The sequence below is a fragment of the Arvicola amphibius genome, chromosome 11, assembly GCF_903992535.2.
Source record: "Arvicola amphibius chromosome 11, mArvAmp1.2, whole genome shotgun sequence".
Taxonomy (NCBI): Eukaryota; Metazoa; Chordata; class Mammalia; order Rodentia; family Cricetidae; genus Arvicola; species Arvicola amphibius.
This window is the reverse complement of record NC_052057.2, coordinates 791667-810007: the sequence shown is the minus strand read 5'-3', so window position 1 is coordinate 810007 and position 18341 is coordinate 791667. Positions and strand designations below refer to the sequence as shown.

General features: G+C 42.8%; 1 non-coding gene across 1 annotated transcript; it reads left to right on the top strand.

Moving 5' to 3' along the window:
* The first annotated feature begins 15756 nt into the window (after window positions 1-15756).
* On the top strand, window positions 15757-15862 carry LOC119826986. The gene has a single exon (XR_005287538.1). It is a non-coding gene; the product is annotated as a U6 spliceosomal RNA (small nuclear RNA).
* The last annotated feature ends 2479 nt before the right edge of the window (window positions 15863-18341 follow it).

Here is an 18341-nt window from a genome sequence, read left to right as displayed (position 1 = left end):
TACTGTCCTTGCTTTGGGGCCAGCTGTCTCACAGCTGTGTGACTGTACTGTCCTTGCTTTGGGGCCAGCTGTCTCACAGCTGTGTGACTGTATTGTCCTTGCTTTGGGGCCAGCTGTCTCACAGCTGTGTGACTGTATTGTCCTTCTTTCTCAACAGTAAGTGTGAATAATACCTAGTTCTTGTGATGGCTCTAAGATGTGGAAAAATACAGTAAATGTTAGCAGCCTCCTCAGAGTTTAGAATAGAGTAGGCACTCGGTAACTCTCCCTTTTTTTCTGTCATCCAGGAGTGTGAGACTTCCTCTCTGGGCAGCTTTCTCCTGCGTGCCCCTCTCAGCTAGTTCTGTCCCTAGCCTGGTGAAAGGCTTCTGTAGGAGTCATTTCTCCTGCCCTACCCGCCTCTGGGCATTTGCTGTGATTGGCAGACAAGAAGAAAGAACTTGTTCCAGGAAACAAAGCAAGAAAATTGAGAAAAGAAGCCGAGATTAAATCTGTACATGGTGATATCAGTGTTATAAAAGTACAGAGGTGCAGTCACACCGGGGCCTCTGTTCTCTTTGCTACCACAGGGACAAAATCTGTCTGGGGCAGGGAATTCACTTTTCTTCACTCCCCACACGGCCATTACCACTGTCTAAACATACAAGCTCCAGACCTCTCGTCTCTCCAGTCAGAACATTTCAGAAAGTGAAAATGGGGGTCTCAGTTCAGTCTTACCTCGAGTAGTTTGATCTTAGGAAACACTCTAATCTTCCTGAAATTAGATTAATTAGAAATTTGGTGACGTCTACCACGTTCCACAACTCAGGTAGACACCAACAAGGACTCAAATAACAGTAGAATAAACAAGGTAGAAGCCATCCCTAATGTAACAGACAACCCAAGTATGGGCAGTCCACAGCCGATCTATAGACTCCATGGTGGCATTAGTCTTGTTCCTCTGTCAGCCATACTGTGTTCTCATCCATGTGGTCCAACATGAAAAATCAACATGCACTCCACTGAGAAGAAAAGGCAAACAGGAAGTCATGTTCCTTTCTTACAGAGTATCATCCACATATCCCATATAGGCTTTCTGCTTACACTGTCTTGACATGCTGGGAATAAAGACAGGCTGGCACACAAGACCCATGTGCACACCAAACATTCTGTTACTAAGGCTAAAGCATAGCTCAGTGACAGAATGCTTGCCCAGCACATGCAAGGCCCTGGGTTCCTTGCCCAGTACTGCAGTAGGAAAATAAGTAAGCCTGATGCTATCCACAAGGGAGGAAAAATCATTAAGAGCAGTTAGCTTCTAGCTTCCTAGTCAAGTTTTATGAAATGAAGTTTACAGAGAAATGCCTGGCGAAGAATACACAGATGCTAAAAAAAAAAAAAAAAAAAAAAAAAAAAAAAAAAAAAAAGGTGCTTCCACCAGGTAGTAGTGGCACACACCTTTAATCCCAGCACTTGGGAGGCAGAGGCAAGCAGATCTCTGAGTTTGAGGCCAGCCTGGTCTACAGAGCTATTTCCAGAACAGGCTCCAAAGCTACAGAGAAACCCTGTATCAAAAAAAAAACACCCCCCCCCCCCAAAAAAAGCTTTCTTGCTTCCTTCCTCCTTTTCCTGAGTCCCCTTACCCTGGTATCTCCCCCACCCCAAAAGGGAGATTTATATATCCTTTTTGGACATAAAAAGTCTCACTATATAGCCTTTGCTGGCCTGGGACGCCCTATGTAGACACAGAGACTCACCTGCTTCTGCTTTCCAATGACTGTAATTAAAAGCAAATTTTACCACACCTGGCAGGAAATTATTTCTACTAGCTATTTATCAAAATACACTTATGACCAGTCAATAAGGATTATGTACACGAAATTTTTTCTTAACTTCTTACAAAGTTTACACATGCATTAATATATGGAATGATATAACACATGAATGAAATGTATTGCAAAATTTAGAGACTTGCAGCCAGGCATATAATACAGACATTATGGATGTGCTGGCTAGTTCTGTCAGCTTGACACAAGCTAGAGTCACCTGACAGGAAGGAACCTTAGTTGAGAAAATGCCTCCATAAAAGTCAGGCTGTAGCCGGGCGGTGGTGGCGCATGCCTTTAATCCCAGCACTCGGGAGGCAGAGGCAGGCGGATCTCTGAGTTCGAGGCCAGCCTGGTCTACAAGAGCTAGCTCCAGGACAGGCTCTAGAAACTACAGGGAAACCCTGTCTCGAAAAAAAAAAAAAAAAGTCAGGCTGTAGGCAAATTGATATAACATTTTCTTAGAGACTGCTAGGGAGAGCCCAGTCCATTGTGGGTGGTGCCATCCTTGGACTGGTGCTCCCGGGTGCTATAAGAAAACAGATTGAGCAAGCCATGGGAAGTAAGTTAAGAAGCAGCTCCCTTCCATGGCCTCTGCGTTAGCTCCTGCCTCCAGGTTCCTGCCCTGACTGCTTCCACGACGAATAGTGATATGGGAAAGTAAGTGAAATAAACCCTTTGCTCCCCAAGTTGCTTTTGGCCATGGTCTTTTCACCACAATAATAGAAACCCTGTTTAAGACAATGTGTTACTACTGTTTGGATAGTCATAGCTGCCCCTCCCCCACACCACCGCCCTACGTCCAGGATGCATCAAATACCAAACTTATTATACATATATCAAGGTAGACTTTGAATTCCTATCCTCCTGCCTTCACCTCCCAAGGGCTGGGATTACAGGCATGTGCCATCGCTCCTAGCTTAGGGTCTTCCCTTAAATGCACAATTCTTTTTCCTATTCAAATATCTTTTGGATCTATGCATTTGTATTGACTATAATGAGATTTTTTTGACTAATCAATCAGATGTGTATTTTTTCAACATTATTATTTAGGTGTGAGGTGACCTTTATCCACTCAGAAGATACTTTATTTTAAGATTGTCTCAGCAGTTCTGAGACTGTAATTTGCAGTTAATTGACCTGACTCAAGCTCCAGCTTCCTCACCAGCTAGTTAGTAATCACAGGCAAGCCACTCGATCCCTGACTTTTAGATCCCTGTGAAACGGAAATAATAACAATCACCCCACCCATCGCAAAGGATCGTTAACGTGGGAAACACACGGACCACCAGCTCTTGTCAGTCCTACACTAGCATCCGGGATGGCTAAGTTAATTCTGTTTTCAGAATTCGTATATTGCCAGAGTCACTCAGTATCAGTAGAAGGTATTTAAACTGCCAACTCTGAACACCTTGAAAATGAGTGCGGACAGAATTTCTCCTTTCTGAAACACCACATAACCTCAGTTTTCTACCCCCAGTGCTGTTTCTGCATTTCTCCTTCCTGGTAATTGCTAAAATAGGAACTGTTTTAAATAGTTGAGGCCTCCAATAGTTATACTGAAAACACAGTATCAAGAAAAGTAGGTGTTTTTCTTATATTTGTCAAAAGGAAAAAAAAGTTAGCATGGACAAAGTCTTGAGCTAATAGAAAAATCATTTACATGATCTCACTATCTCTTCGAGTCTTCTGGGGTCAGAGGAGGAAAGAAGACTCAGTGGTTTGTGATTTGCCCTAAACCACACTGTGGGAGAAGTCGAGCTAGGAGCCAAGCGTTTAAGCACAAAGATTACATTTTTCTGGAGCTGCTAATGTCGGGTGCCTGTTCTGAGAGTCTGAGAGGAAACCTGCATTTGTAGTTCAGTATCGGTATTCAGCGTGCTCTTATTGATTTATCAAGGTAGGCAATGTTGGAGATCAAGCCCAGACCAGGTGAACAGTCTTCTGGTGAGCTTCTCTGCCCAGTGTTCTTCGGTGTGATAGATATTCGAGAGAGTCACAAGACGAGCCTTGGAGGCCCAAGAAATCAGTATTTGCTACCCTCACAGGGTCTAGAAAGGAGCCCACTGGCTGCCACCCAATGATCAGTGCCAGATTAGGGTCAGGTGACCTAGCTGTGGAGCACCAACAAGAGAAGCTTTGGGGGAATTTCTGTAAGACAGAAAAGGCAGGGCAGAGTAAACAATTTAAGTCAGGCTAGTTTGGATAGTTGGAAAAATCAGCTACCTAAGGCTGATTTTTTGTTGCCTTTTACTAGGTCTGTGAAGACCAAAGCAAAGGAATTTCACCTCTGGCCACACATGTGCCAGGGACGTGTGCTTTGTGCTTTGGTCAATTACTTTGCGTGTTAAGGCATGCTGATTCTTTGCTATGGCTAACTTTACAGGGGCATTTGGTCCCAGCAAGGAAAGTTTTTCTATATTAAAGCATCGTAATACACAGAAAATAGAGATCTGTAGAAAGAGCATAGGGTGGGGGAGAAAGAGTATAGATTTATAATGACACAGGTTACTTCTGTGGAAAGTAAGAGGAGTCAAGCCACATACCCATATACAGAAAACAAGAACTATCTATTCTACATGGGAAGTAAAAAAGACAAGATCTCCTGAGTAAATTGGGAGCATGGGGATCATGGGAGAGTGCAGAAGGGGATGGGGAGGAAGGGAGGGAAGCAGAGAAAAATATATAGTGCAATAAAAACTATAAAAAAATGAAAATCTTGACGGTTGCCAATTCAATCAATTTTAAATATTTGAAATGTCTTTCAGCCTTTTGAAATAAGACAAAGATTATGATTTCTGTGACAGGGACGGTTCTGTGGCTCCCCCTGTGTGCCCCCAACACACACACACACACACACGAAAAGAAAAGAAAAGAAAAGAAAAGAACTATTTAGACAACCTCTACTTAGGGACTAGAGATGTAGCTCAGCTGGTAGTGTACTAGCCCAACACACACAAAGCTCCAGGGTTGATCCTCAGCTCTTTATAAACTGGGTGTGAGGATGCATGCCTGTCATCCTAGCTTTCAGGAGAGAGGCTTGAGGATAAGAAGCACAAAGTCGGAGCTGGAGAGATGCTCAGCTAAGAGTCGTACTGTCTGTTCTTGGTGGCACATGCCTTTAATCCCAGCACTCCAGATCTCTGTGAGTTACAGGACAGACTTGATGACTTTCAGGATAGACAGGTCTACCTAGTGAGACCCTGTCTCAAAAGCAGAACAGAAAAAGCAAAAAGTAGCATTCATAACACTGGATGTGAACAAGTTCAGTAGTCCAATTTAAAGGTGTTGTCAGACTGGACTGAAAAAAAAGCAGCATGAGACTGATTTAAGATCTTTTATTTTTTTTTATTGAGTATGAGTATTTTCTTGTGTATGTGTCTGTGCACCGTGAGTGAGCCTGGTGCCCAGGGAGCCCAGAAGAGCACATCACATCCCCTGAAATTGGACTTCAGACAATGAGCCGCTGTGTGGGTACTGGGAACCTAACCTGGGTCCTCCGCAAAAACACCAAGTGCTCTTAGCCACTAACCGTCTATCGAGCCCTGAGACCCGATTTAGGTTCAAATGTAGAAGAGGTAAAAGAATGAAGAAGCACCCAGGCATGGTGACGCATAACTTTAATCTCTAGAAACGGGGATATCTGTGAGTTTGAGGTCAACCTGCTCTACAAAAGGAATTCCAGCCTAGGCAGGGCAGGGAGATCCAGTCTCAAAAGGAAGACGAAGGTAGGGGAGGCATCATGAAAATGATAAAAGAAGTGGGAGTTCTGGGCATGACCGCACACACACGTGATCTCAGCTATCCAAAGACTGATTTAGGAACGTCACGACTTGGAGACCAACCTGCTCTAGTAACATGATCCTCTCACAAAAACTAGAAAAACCCAACAAACAACAAACACCAAGGAGTGACTCTTTATTATCAGATGAAACAGAACAGATGTGATAACAGGAAGTGTTTCCATGGGTAGCACAGTGATATAAGAAAAAATGAACCAAGCGAATGCCAGAAAAAATAAAGGAAGAGGGGCTGGGGATGGCTCTGAGGGTAAGAACATTGGCTGCCAAAGAACCCAAGATCCATTGCAGCATCCTCATGGGGGTATCACAACCATCTGTAACTCTAGTACCAGGGGTCCAAAGCCATCTTCTGGCCCCTATGGGTTCCAGGCATGCATGTGGTGCACAGATTTACATACAGACAAAACGCCCCATACACATAATTTATTTTTATTATTTATTTATTTTTTTTTTATTTTTTATTTTTTTTTTTTTTTTGACAGGGCTTCTCTGTGTAGCCTTGGCTGTCCTGGAACTCGATCTGTACACCAAGCTGGCCTAGAACTCACAGAGGTCTACCTGCCTCTAGGATTAAAGGTGTACACCATCACCCAGCTTAATTTATAAAATTTTAACGAAATAATATAAAGTGTATTCTCTAATAAAAGCCAATACTTGAAAGAAACTTACTGGTTAAAAAAAAAAAAAAAAAAGAGGAAGGTGGGCTAGAGAGAAGGTTCAGTGGTTAAGAGCACCAGTTGCTCTTTCAGAGGACCAGGGTTTAATTTTCAGTACCCACATAGCAGCTCACAACTGTCTGTAACTCTAGTTTCATAGATGTGGTGCTCTCTTGGCCTCTTTGGGCAGCAGGCACACATGTGGTGCACAGACATACATGCAGGCAAGACACCTATAAACATTAAAACATCAACAATGGGCAGTGGTGGTGCACACCTCTAATCCCAGCAGATTAAAAGGCAGAGGCAGATGGATCTCTGTGAGTTCAAGGCTAACCTGGTCTACTGAGCAAGTTCCAGGACAGGACAAACAAAACAAACAAACATACAAAAAATTCAACAAGGATACAAATATAGTAGCACAGCCAGGTTACAGGATACAAGAACAATTCTACAAATATCTTCTATATATTAGCAATAGCAATCAAAAAATGATGTTAAAATAATAATGAGAACAGGGGGTCAAAACTGGAAGGAACCCACTAAAAAAGCAAAAGTTCTGAAATGTCTTGCTTCTCTGGGCAGAAAGGAGCTCTGGTTTCTTATCTAACCCTAAATGAGCGCCCTTCCTGGAGGCTCTGGGTGAGGGCGGGGCTGAGACTCCAGTCCTGACGTCAACCCTTTCAGCCAAGGAACCGGAGCTCTAGATGGTCGTGGTAGAAATGTGTTATTTCCATTTCCCAATCTCGGTCTATCTCCTCGGTGATTTACGGTCATAGTAGCAGCAGAGGCTCACAAGGGAAAACTATTCCCTTTTGGTCAAGAGAATGGAATCTCCAGCCTGGGTGGAGACCTAATATTCCAGTTTGGCAGGTCAACCACTTGGCTAAGGGTCCACCCCTCAGGAAGGAGGAGCCGCCCTAAACCACACTAAAGAGATAGGACGGCATTCCTTTAGTGAGATTGTGCTTTCCTTTCCAAATCCTTGCTCTCTGTGCAGCCACTTACAGAGCCATGGTGGTGAAGCTTCATTTGTCTGCCTGATCTCCTGAAATGCTGAGAAATTGTAACTTTTCACTTTCTTTTTAATGTTGAGAGGCCAGAGACAGTCAGATCTCTGAGTTAGAGCTCTTTGATTAACGGCATTACCACCACTGTGGCCCTGCTGCCTGTTCGCTTGCTTGCTCTCTCTCTCTCTCTCTCTCTCTCTCTCTCTCTCTCTCTCTCTCTCTCTCTCTCTCTCTCTCTTTCTCTCTCTTCCCCCCTCCCCCCTCCCTCCCTCCCTCCCTCCCTTTCTTTTTCTTTTTGGTTTCTCTGTAGCTTTGGAGCCTGTCCTAGAACTAGCTCTTGTAGACCACAGCTGGCCTCAAACTCACAAAGATCCGACTGCCGACTGCCTTTGCCACTGATTAGAGGTGTGCGCCACCACTGCTTGGATGCCTGTTTGTTTTCTAAATGAGAGGGGGTTGGGGATTATTATTTTAGGATGTATTACATTTGTTTATGCTGTGGAACATTTGTTTTAATGGTGCAAAGATGTGTTGCATTCTTTTTTGTTTGTTTGTTTTTCGAGACAGGGTTTCTCTGTAGCTTTGGAGCCTGTCCTGGAACTAGCGCTTGTAGACCAGGCTGGCCTCGAACTCACAGAGATCCGCCTGCCTCTGCCTCCCAAGTGCTGGGATTAAAGGCATGCACCACCGCCTGGCTTAAAAAAACACCTTTGCCTACCGAGTCATCCCCCAGGTCCTCTGGTTTTGTTCTGTGTGTTTTGGTTTGAGGAATGGCTCACTCTGGCCTGGGCTGATTTGGAATTCACTCTGTAGCTCCATTTTCAAAGTCACTGCAGTCCCCCCACCTCTGACTCCTGAGTCTTGGATCACAGGCTTTACCCCCATGCCCATTTGATTGTGTTTTTGTGGATAGTATTTGCATTGCAAGGGACTGAACCAGAGACTAAATCTCCTTCAAGTCCTGCATTAAAAGGGTGGAAGCAGGAGTGGAGAGAGACCTGTGGGCCCGTGATCTTCTTTACACCCATGGCGTCCACAATTCTAATTCCTCGGCAGTCAGAGTCCCTGTACCAGCAAATGCAGAGCAGTGTGATTTCAGATCCAGGTGCCTCTAGAGTCCCCAGGAATGGGATCCAACTAAATCAGACCAGTAGATATTGGGTAGCCATTTACTATTGCTGTTATTGTTAAACAAGGCCTTCATAATCTTTACTCTCTTATTTGGCCTAAGAAAAGCAGTATTTGTGCTTTACTGACTATTTCCTAAATAAATCACAGGGAACTTTCTGTTCAGCTGTCATTTTATAACCCTGGGAAGAATTATTTTACAAATGAATAGATTGAGATTCAACAATATTAAGGGCAAGGGCACTTGACTCCAAGCCTGTGTACTTTATTTGGGGATTCATTCATTTTTCTTTTATATATTTGGGTGTTTTGATTGCATGTTGTGCTTGTGCACCACATGTTTACGGTGCCCTTACAGACCAGAAGAGGGTGTTGGATCCTCTGGCATTACATACTGTTGTCAACAGCTATATGGGACCTGGGAACCAAATCCAGGTTCTCTGGGAGAGCGTCCAGTGCTCTTAACCCCTGAGTCGTCCACCTCTCTAGCCCTCAAAGCCTATATTCTTTTCTAAAAAATAAAAACAAAATTAGAGTTAGGGAACCAGCGTGTACTGGCTGGTTTTATGTGTCAGCTTGGCACAAGCTAGAGTCATCAGAGGAAGGAGCCTCAGCTGAGGAAATGTCTCTGTGAGATCCAGCTATAAGGCATTTTCTCATTTCGTGATCAGTAGGGGAGGGTCCAGTCCATTGTGGGTTGTGCCATCCCTGGGCTGTTGGGTTCTATAAGAAAGCAGGCTGAGCAAGCCGTGGGAAACAAGTCAGTAAGCAACTCCTCACCATGGCCCCTTTACCAGCTCCTGCCTCTGGGATTCTGCCTGTTTGAGTTCCTGCTCTGACTTCCTTCAGTGATGAACAGCAATGCCAAATAAACCCTTTCCTCCCCAGCTTGCTTTTTGGTCATGGTGTTTTGTCATAGTAGTCAAAACCCTAACGCAGAGTGTTTTGCTGTCCCGATCACATCTCTGTTGCCTTTAAGCCTTGTCTTCACACAGAACAGCTAGTATAAGCTATTAACTTTCTAGAAACATAAAAGTAATTATTTTAATTAGTCTGTGGGAGAGTCACAGAAAAACTTTTTAAAAAATAATGTATATCTCTTTTAAGAATAGTAAGCTTGTGCTGGACAGGAATGGCGCACGCCTTTAGCCCCAGCACTCGTGAGACAGAGGCAGGTAGGTCTCTGTGAGTTTGAGGCCAACCTGGTCTACAAGAGCTAGTTCCAGGACAGGCTCCAAAGCTACAGAGAAACCCTGTCTCCAAAACCAAAACCAAACCAAACCAAACCAAACAAACAAACAAAAAACCCCAGAAAAGTTACACTTCTGAGATGGAGCGTGACAGCCTCCACCAGAGAGTGAACCAGTGAAGGCGTTGAGTACCAGAGAAAAGAGGGGACTTAACCCGAAAATCAAAGACTGAGAGCTGAAGGTGTCTGACTGGGAGTCACTCTGCTGTAAGAATTCATTTCATTCCTGGAAGGAAAAGAAAAGGTGACCTCACAACTCAGAGGCAGACAGGCCCAGGCACCAACTCAGGATGAATGAGGTTTGTCTTCACAGAAGAGCAGCTGGCTCAGGTTTCTTTGGCTCCCTTCCCTCTTTTACCACCAGGCCTTTAGGGAAAGCTTATTTAAATGTTTCGGGCTGACTTAACTATGCCCCAGGGAGTGAAGGTAAGCGATTTCTCCATCTTGTACCAAAGGTTACTAGGAGGGAGTAGGTCCCCTTGAGGCCAGCCTGAGGGTGACAGCATTGACTGCAGCTCCCACTGGGGAGGTAAAACTCGGGACAGGCAAGCTGGGGGCTGGGCAGCGGAGCACTTATCACTGTTGTAGCTTTCCCTCTACTTCCTGCTTTGACTGGTACTGAGGGAGCCAGGTGTCCCTTATCTTTTGTCTCAGAAGGCTGTTGTGCTCTCTAAACCAAAAGTCAGCTAAACCAAAAGTCATGATTTAATGGGTGTCCAAGTGAAGCAGTATAGAGAAAAATTACCAGGACATGGGAGGGAAAAGGGGATTCTCTGTCTGGAGTTTGACTGAAGTCTCTCATCAACTGAAAATCACAGCACAATTAACATATTGCTGTGAAGGCTGCCAACCGGGAGTCTATAACCTTATCAAAAACACAAGATGGAGGAACTGTCTTGCTCTGTTACAGACCTTACTAAATATGGTTGAGTCTCTACTATTCATCCCACATGTAAAGTTTTGTGGTGTTCCCTGTATGGTCAGCACATGATAGCAGGAAATCAAGGGTCCTGCCCAACTGGATTAACTCTTAAGGAAGGACACAATGGCTTTCATTCTTGTCTATAACAATACGACTGGCACAGTCAATCCAGGACAGTCCATCCTGGGACCAGTAATTGGCTTCCAAATAAACATGTGACCTGTCTTGTGGGGTTCTTAAAAGGACTTTCTCATTCGTGCAAGGGGGTCTTCTTTCTCTGCATGTCAAGAATTACCAGTTACTTCCCCACTGTCCAAGGGCAGCAGGTGACCCACTATGGCACACCAGAAGGATAGAAGACCCCTCTCATTTTGTTTCTTTTTTAATGACACCAGTCAACCCTGCCCTAGTCCTGAACTTCCTTGTCTGGGAGCATAGTAAATGTCCTTTTTGTTTGTGAACATGATTCATGGGGATGAGTTTTATTAAGTGTTCACAACTGAAGCTCTCTCACTGATCCGCTGCATGTTAGTGTTTTTGGTTAGTTGCTATGGCTTGAATCTGAAATGACCACCCCCCACACACACCCCCAAGACTTGAAGACTCGGCCCCCAGTTTGTGGGTCATAAAGAGTTTGCAGATCATAAAGGGGCTACTGAGTTGGAGGAAGTTAGGAAGTAGCACCTACTTAGTGGAAGTGGAGGCAGGGCTATATCCTACTTTCTCTCCACCATGAGCTGAGCATCCTTTTCCCACTATGATTGTCCGACATGACATTTTGCCTTGCTGCAAGCTTCAAGCAGTAGAGCCAGCTGGTCACAGACCTCTGAGCCTTTGAGCCAAAATAAACATGTCTCCCTCTTACATTGTTTCTTGGGGATTCTGCCCCAGTGATGGACAGTGTACAGCACACTCTTCCCTAGATGCCGGTTCTTCAACTCATCCAGGACAGTTAGAGGACTCTCTGAAGAATACACGTAGCTTCAAATGTACAAGCACTCTACAAGGTATCCAGCCCCTGGCATCTTGTTGCGATCACTTTATGTCAAATGCTCTTGTCATCTCTTCATGTCACCCATTGCAGACCCAGGTGAGGTTTGAGAAAGTAATTCTTTCCGTAAGCCCATAAAAATTCCCAGGTGGGTGGAGGGTGTCCCTGAGTGACAGGGCCGCTTGGCGTGTGTGAGGTCCTGAGGCTTAAGTAGGCTGTTTAATTCTGCTTAAGTTCTGAATTCTTTTAAGAAGACTGCTTGAATAGCTTTCTGACCCCATATTTCTCTTCTTGCTTGTCTTACTGACCTAACCTTTCCTTCCAGCCCTCTCAGATTTCAGCCTTCCCTGCCCACCAGGAACCGGTTCTCCTTTAAGAATCTGCGCGTTCCTGTAAGTATGGTGGAGTGTATTTACAAAGAGGAAACAAGCCCAGGAGATTTTCATCAGGACGACCACAGAAGAGGTAACCAGTTCCTGTGCCTGTTTTCCTCTGTGAAATAAAGAAAATTTATAAACTGCTAACTCTGCGCGCTCCCATGAACTTCCTTGAAAGTTCCAGAGTTATATTGAAGTCAGTTTTAACTACCAAGGATTTCAAAGAAGGATGAGGAATTAATCAGAAAGCTTTATTTCAAGAGCCACACTTATTATTTAAAACATCACCGGTAATCATTCAACATATAAAGGTAATAACTTCTTTAATGTAGCCATTCGTCATTTCTGGACGCCAGCCCATTAACCCAAGCAATCGACCCTGGTTTCCTTTCAGTCCCTCTCAGCTCAGTGGGACAGATTTTCCTTCAGCTGTGTTTCATGTAATAGCCTCTAACTATCTGCTTTATATGCACTTACAGGTATGAGTAGAAGTCAAAATAAATCACAGGTTTTTTATTCGTACATAGCAACTATATGAAATTTAATTTTCTACCCATTAAATGCTTTGCCTTTTAATTATCCATTTTTTTTTTCTTATTTTCCTTGGAATGTACTCCTGAATTACTTTCCTGTTTGCTATAGAATTCTATGAAACTGTTCAGTGTGAGTTAGGAAACATTGCCCTGTTTTCAGATCCCCAAGGATTTAAATTTTTTTTCATTAATTTGCTTTTCTTCCGTTACTTTTATTTTCTACATATGGGTGTTTTGTCTGCCTGATGTCTGTACACCACACTCCTGCAGTGCCTGTGGAGGCCAGAAGAGGGCGCTGAATTACCTAAAGACCTGGAGTTACAAAGTGTGAGCCACTATGTGGTTGCTGGAACTGCAACCCAGGTCCTCTGGAAGAGCAGACAGTGCTCTTAATCACAGAGCCATCTCTCCAGCCACAATAATTTTGTTTTGAGAAGAATGTCTTACTTCTCAGGGTCTTTGTCTGCCACCTAGAGCGTATTATATAGCCCTGGCTGCTGTCTTGGATTCATGGCAATACTTCTGCTTCAGCTTTTAAAACACAGGCATCATAGGCATGAGTCACCATGCCTGGATTACCAAGGGACTTAAACAACTGTAGCCTCACGGTGGTGGCACACTCCTTTAATCCCAGCACTTGGGAGGCAGAGAGGCAGGCGGATCTCTGTGGGTTCAAGGCCGGCCTGGTCTACAAGAGCTAGCTCCAGGACAGACTTCAAAGCTACAGAGAAACCCTGTCTCAAAAAAACAAAAAGCAAAAAACCAAAGAAACATGTTTTATTATTAAAAGTTGTTTAATCTTTTGTGAAAAAGAATGAGAAGTTTATAACCTCCCCCAAGACAAATGTTTTGATTTTGTGCTTCAAAGGATACCAACAACCTGAAGAACAGAAGAGAATATATAAACCATATATAACTGACTTACATTCACATTTATGGCAAATTATACTATAATTAAACAATCCTTTTAAATAATGGGCAGAAAGATTGCACTACAGCACTTGGGTTAGGAAGACAGGAAATCATTCATCCTTGGCTACATAACAAGTGTGAGCTCAATCTGGGATACATGAGCCCTTGTCTTGGGGGAAAGACATACAGAAAGGAAGACATTCAAAGCTGGTCTATAAAGTTAAACACAGCTGAGCATGGTGGCACACCTTTTATCCCAGCACTCGGGAGGCAGAGGCAGGCAGATCTCTGTGAGTTTGAGGCCAGCCTTGTCTACAGAGTGAGTTCTAGGACAGCCAGAGCTATGTAGTAGGATCCTGTCTCAAAAAACAAAACAAAAACAAAAACAAATGAATTAATAAGAACAAAGGATTCAGACCCTTCCCAAAAGATGCATGTATCCACTGTGCACACAAAATATTCTCAGACATACTAATTAGTAGAAGCCACAACACCACTTATTATGTACTGGGATAGATAGTTATAATTGTAATTAAAAGTTAGACACTAGAACCTTTGGAGATTCAGAGAAATTGGAACCCTAATGTATGGCTAGTAGGACTGTCAAATGATACAGTCATTGGAGGAATCAGATTGGGAATCACGTAAGTAAAGAGTTCTCCTATGACCTGGAAATCCCACTCCTAGACATCTATACCCCACAGAATTGAAAACAGTGCCAACACACAAACATGCACACAACTGTGCACAGTAGCATTATCAGAACTAAAAAACCCTGAAATGATCTAAATGCTAATAAACTGGTAAATCGATAAACAAAATGTATTGTGTACCCTCAGTGGACTATAATTATGCCCTGAAGAGGAATGAAGTCTTGATGCATGCAACACATGAATAAGCCTTGAAAACACTGTGCTTAGTTAAAGAAGCCAGACACACAAAAGGTCACATATTATATAATCCTACTAAGAAATCTCCAGAATAGGCACATATGTAGAGCTTAAAATTTCATCAGTATTGGCCAGGAGTATTAAGGAGGGAGAGTAAGGGATGAAGAATGAACCTAATAGGTACAGTATTCTTGGACTATTGAAAATGTTCTGGAACTAGATATCAGTGTTGTGGATAACTGGTTAATGGTTACTTTTGAATATACTAAAGCCCAATGCATTGTATACACTGTATTTTTTTGTAGTCCTAGTAATATAATGGTCATTCATATGTCTGTCAAGTATTATACCAATAAGCTATACCCTCAAATTTGTATATTGTATATCATAAGGACAAATGCTATAGTATTCATAGAATTCAATTAAGAAATCAGTTATAGGGTCTGGGAAGATGGCTCAGTAATTAAGAGCACTTGCTGCTCTTGCGGACAACCTGGTTTCCCAGCACCCATAGTAGATAGCTCACAACCACCTGTAAATCGAGTTCCCGCGAATCTGAGGGCTCTTCCGACTTTTGTGGGTTTCTGCACACATGTAGTGCACATGTACTCAGGCACACAAACATAAAATGAATATTAAAAGAAGAAATCCATGATTATATTTCTACTCTATTCTATTATAGAAACAAAATTGGTTCTAGAAATATCTTCAGAATCCAGGGGAGGAATATATACAGAAAAAAATAACAATACCTGGGTGTGGTCATGCACACCTGCACATGGGAAACTGAGGCAGAAATCTTGACAGTTCCAAGCAAGCTTTCACGATATCTTGAGACAGACCCTGACTCAATAAATAAAACAAAGCATAAATTACAACAGTCAGCAATGGCAAACCATATCTGAATTCACATTCTGCTTTTTCAAACATCTCACCATGGTTTATGCTTCCTTAGTGTTCTCTGTGTTGCAGTAATGACTACCTCTAGACATCTGTAACATCTTCGAGGTGAAGGGTACAATTAAGGCTCAGCTCAGCTGCTGCCGTGGCTGGGGGTGGAATGCAAAAAAAAAGAAAGAAAGAAAGAAAGAAAGAAAGAAAGAAAGAAAGAAAGAAAGAAAGAAATCTTCTTTATGTTCTTTTTAATTTGCTTTCCAAACCATCAGAGACGAAAAAGCAGCCAGGTATAAGCTCTGTCCAGAAGGTGTGAATCTCTGCCTCTGCCTCACAGAAGGATTAAAAAGTGAGAGATTTCAGGAGCTTTGGGTTCCTGTTAAATTTGTCATCTATGAATTTTTCACAATTCCTTAATTAGTGTCGTTAGGAATCTCATGGCTGTGAATCACAGAAGTAGAAAGAGATCCCTGAAAAGTCTCAAGCTTCACTGAACACTGAGGATAGGCACATTTGGATAAGAAGAAGGTCCTTAAGCCTGGAGTTGCTGCTCAGTGGTAGTGTACTTGCCTGGATGCATGAAGTAGTTCATACGAAGGGAGAGCACATATAGTAAAATGGGAACGATATAGAGATTAGCGTGGTCCCTGTGCTAAAATGACATGCAAAAACATAAAGCGTTCTTTATTTTTACGAGGGTAGTATGTGTGAAAACAGTAGGTACTGAATAAATAATATAGCTACATTTTTGCAAAGTTAGCATTTATGTAATCTTGCATAATATGAATATGTAGTATAGGTGCTTGTTAATTGCTTAGTATATATTCAAATTAATGTATAAGTTAAAATGTGCATCTAGGATCTCAGCTCAGTTTGGTAATATGTGCTAAAGTCCCAGCAACTTCAGAGGCTGAGCTGAGAGGATTATGAGTTCAAGGCTAGCCGGCCAATGAGTAAGACTCCATCTAAAAAATAATAACAATAACAAATGAAGCTTAGAAGTTTATACCCGAATACTCTTTTCAGAGATTACTTCTCAGTGTGGTTTTTCTAGGCATTCATTTCCTAAGTTAAGCATTTTGGGAATATTTGAATTATGATGATGATGATGATGATGGTTTTTTGAGGCAGGATTTCTCTGTGTAGCTTGCCTGTTCTGGAGCTCTCTCTGTAGACAAGGCTGGAATTGTCTACAGAGGGAGTTAGATATCTGCCTGCTTCTGCCTCCAGAGTGCTGAGATTAAAGGTGTGCACTACCATCACCCCGCTATTTGTATTTCTTATAAAGATTATGCATTTATGATATATAAAATAACATTTGTTCTTTTAAGAAAGATTAATGAAAACTTCCAAGTAAACAACAGACTGGGATCCCGGTGGTCAATTAATATCACCTCTGCTTCCTTTCTCCACTACTCCCTATTAGTTTAGATTGAATGGTCAAGGAAAAGAGTGAGAACAGTTGGGAATTTAAAGAATCAGACTGTAGGGTTGGAGAGATGGCTCAGTGGTTAAGAGCACTGGTTGTACTTCCAAAGGTCCTGAGTTCAATTCCCAGGAACCACATGGTGGCTCACAACCATCTGTAATGAGATCTGTTGCCCTCTTCTGGCCTGCAGGCATACATGGAGGCAGAATGTTGTATACATAATAAATAAATAAATCTTTTTTTTTTTTTTAAAAAAAAAAAGAATCAAACTGTAGGGATTGGCACAGCCCAGTGATAGAGTGTTCGTGGAGTATGCATGAGGGAGGCTCTGGGGTTGTCTCTGTTTTTCTAATCCCCTCTCTAGTTTAGCAGGACAGGCTAATCTCAAGCCGGAATTGTCTTCCTACTTGAGCCTCTAGAGTAGGTCTCATGCTTATACCACCATGACTGACCATATTTACTTTTAAAACCAGAATTGAATCTTTATTTTTTCACAGTTGTATATATTTTATTGTGTGTGTGTATACATATATGTGTGCATGCCTGGTGCACATGTGTGGATTTGAGGACAGCTTGCTTGAAATGGTTCTCTTCCTTTCACCATCTGGATTCTAGGATCCAGCTCAGATCCATAGGCTTGGAGGCTGGCACTATTTCACCATACATTCTGTATTCTCTTCTTCCTCCCTCCTCCCTCCCTCCCTCCTCCCTCCCTCCCTCCTCACTCCCTACCTCCTCACTCCCACCCTCCTCACTCCCTACCTCCTCACTCCCTCCCTCCCTTTCCTTCCTTCCTTCCTTCCTTCCTTCCTTCCTTCCTTCCTTCCTTCCTTCCTTCCTCCCTCCCTCCCTCCCTCCCTTCCTCGCTCTCTCTCTCTCTTTCTTTCTTTTTCAAGATAGGTTTTCTCCGTGTAGTCCTGGCTGTCCTGGAACTGGCTCTAGAGACCAGGCTGGCCTCAAACTCAGGAATCTGCCTGTCTCTGCTTCCTGAGTGCTGGTACTAAAGGAGTATGCTACCACTGCCCAGTACTTCATTCTCTTTCCCTCAAATAAAAACTGAAATAATATTTTTTTAAATTCTAAATACTTTTTTGTATTGTTGATTTAAAAATCAACAATAACACTACTTTCAGTTTTATTGTTGTTGTTATTTTTACTATTAAATCAGAGTCTTATGTATTCCAGGTTGGCCTCAAACTTGCTATGCAGTCAAGAATGTAAACTTTTGCCGGGCAGTGGTGGCGCACGCCTTTAATCCCAGCACTCGGGAGGCAGAGGCAAGCAGATCTCTGTGAGTTCGAGACCAGCCTGGTCTACAAGAGCTAGCTCCAGGATAGGCTCTAAAAAAGCTGCAGAGAAACCCTGTCTCAAAAAACCAAAAAAAAAAAAAAAAAAAAAAAAAAAAAAAAAAAAAAAGAATGTAAACTTTTGAGTGCTGAGTGAACCACCATACCAAATTTATATGGGGCTAGTGATCAAAGCAGCATGTATGCAGGACTCATGGAGGCCAGAAGGCGGCACTGGGTTTCTGTTACAGAAAGTCCTAAGGTTGACTTTGAACTTGTGGCAATTCTTTCTTAGCCTCTTAAGTGCTGGGACTATAGGTGAGTCACGAGGTCTTGTGAGTCATGATACCTTGCTCTTCTTGGATTCTTCTGAGCATTTAACTCTGCCTATGCCCTCTTTTCCATCCATTTATAGCCCAGCTGCCAGAAAAGAAAAAAAAATGCTTTTAAATACTG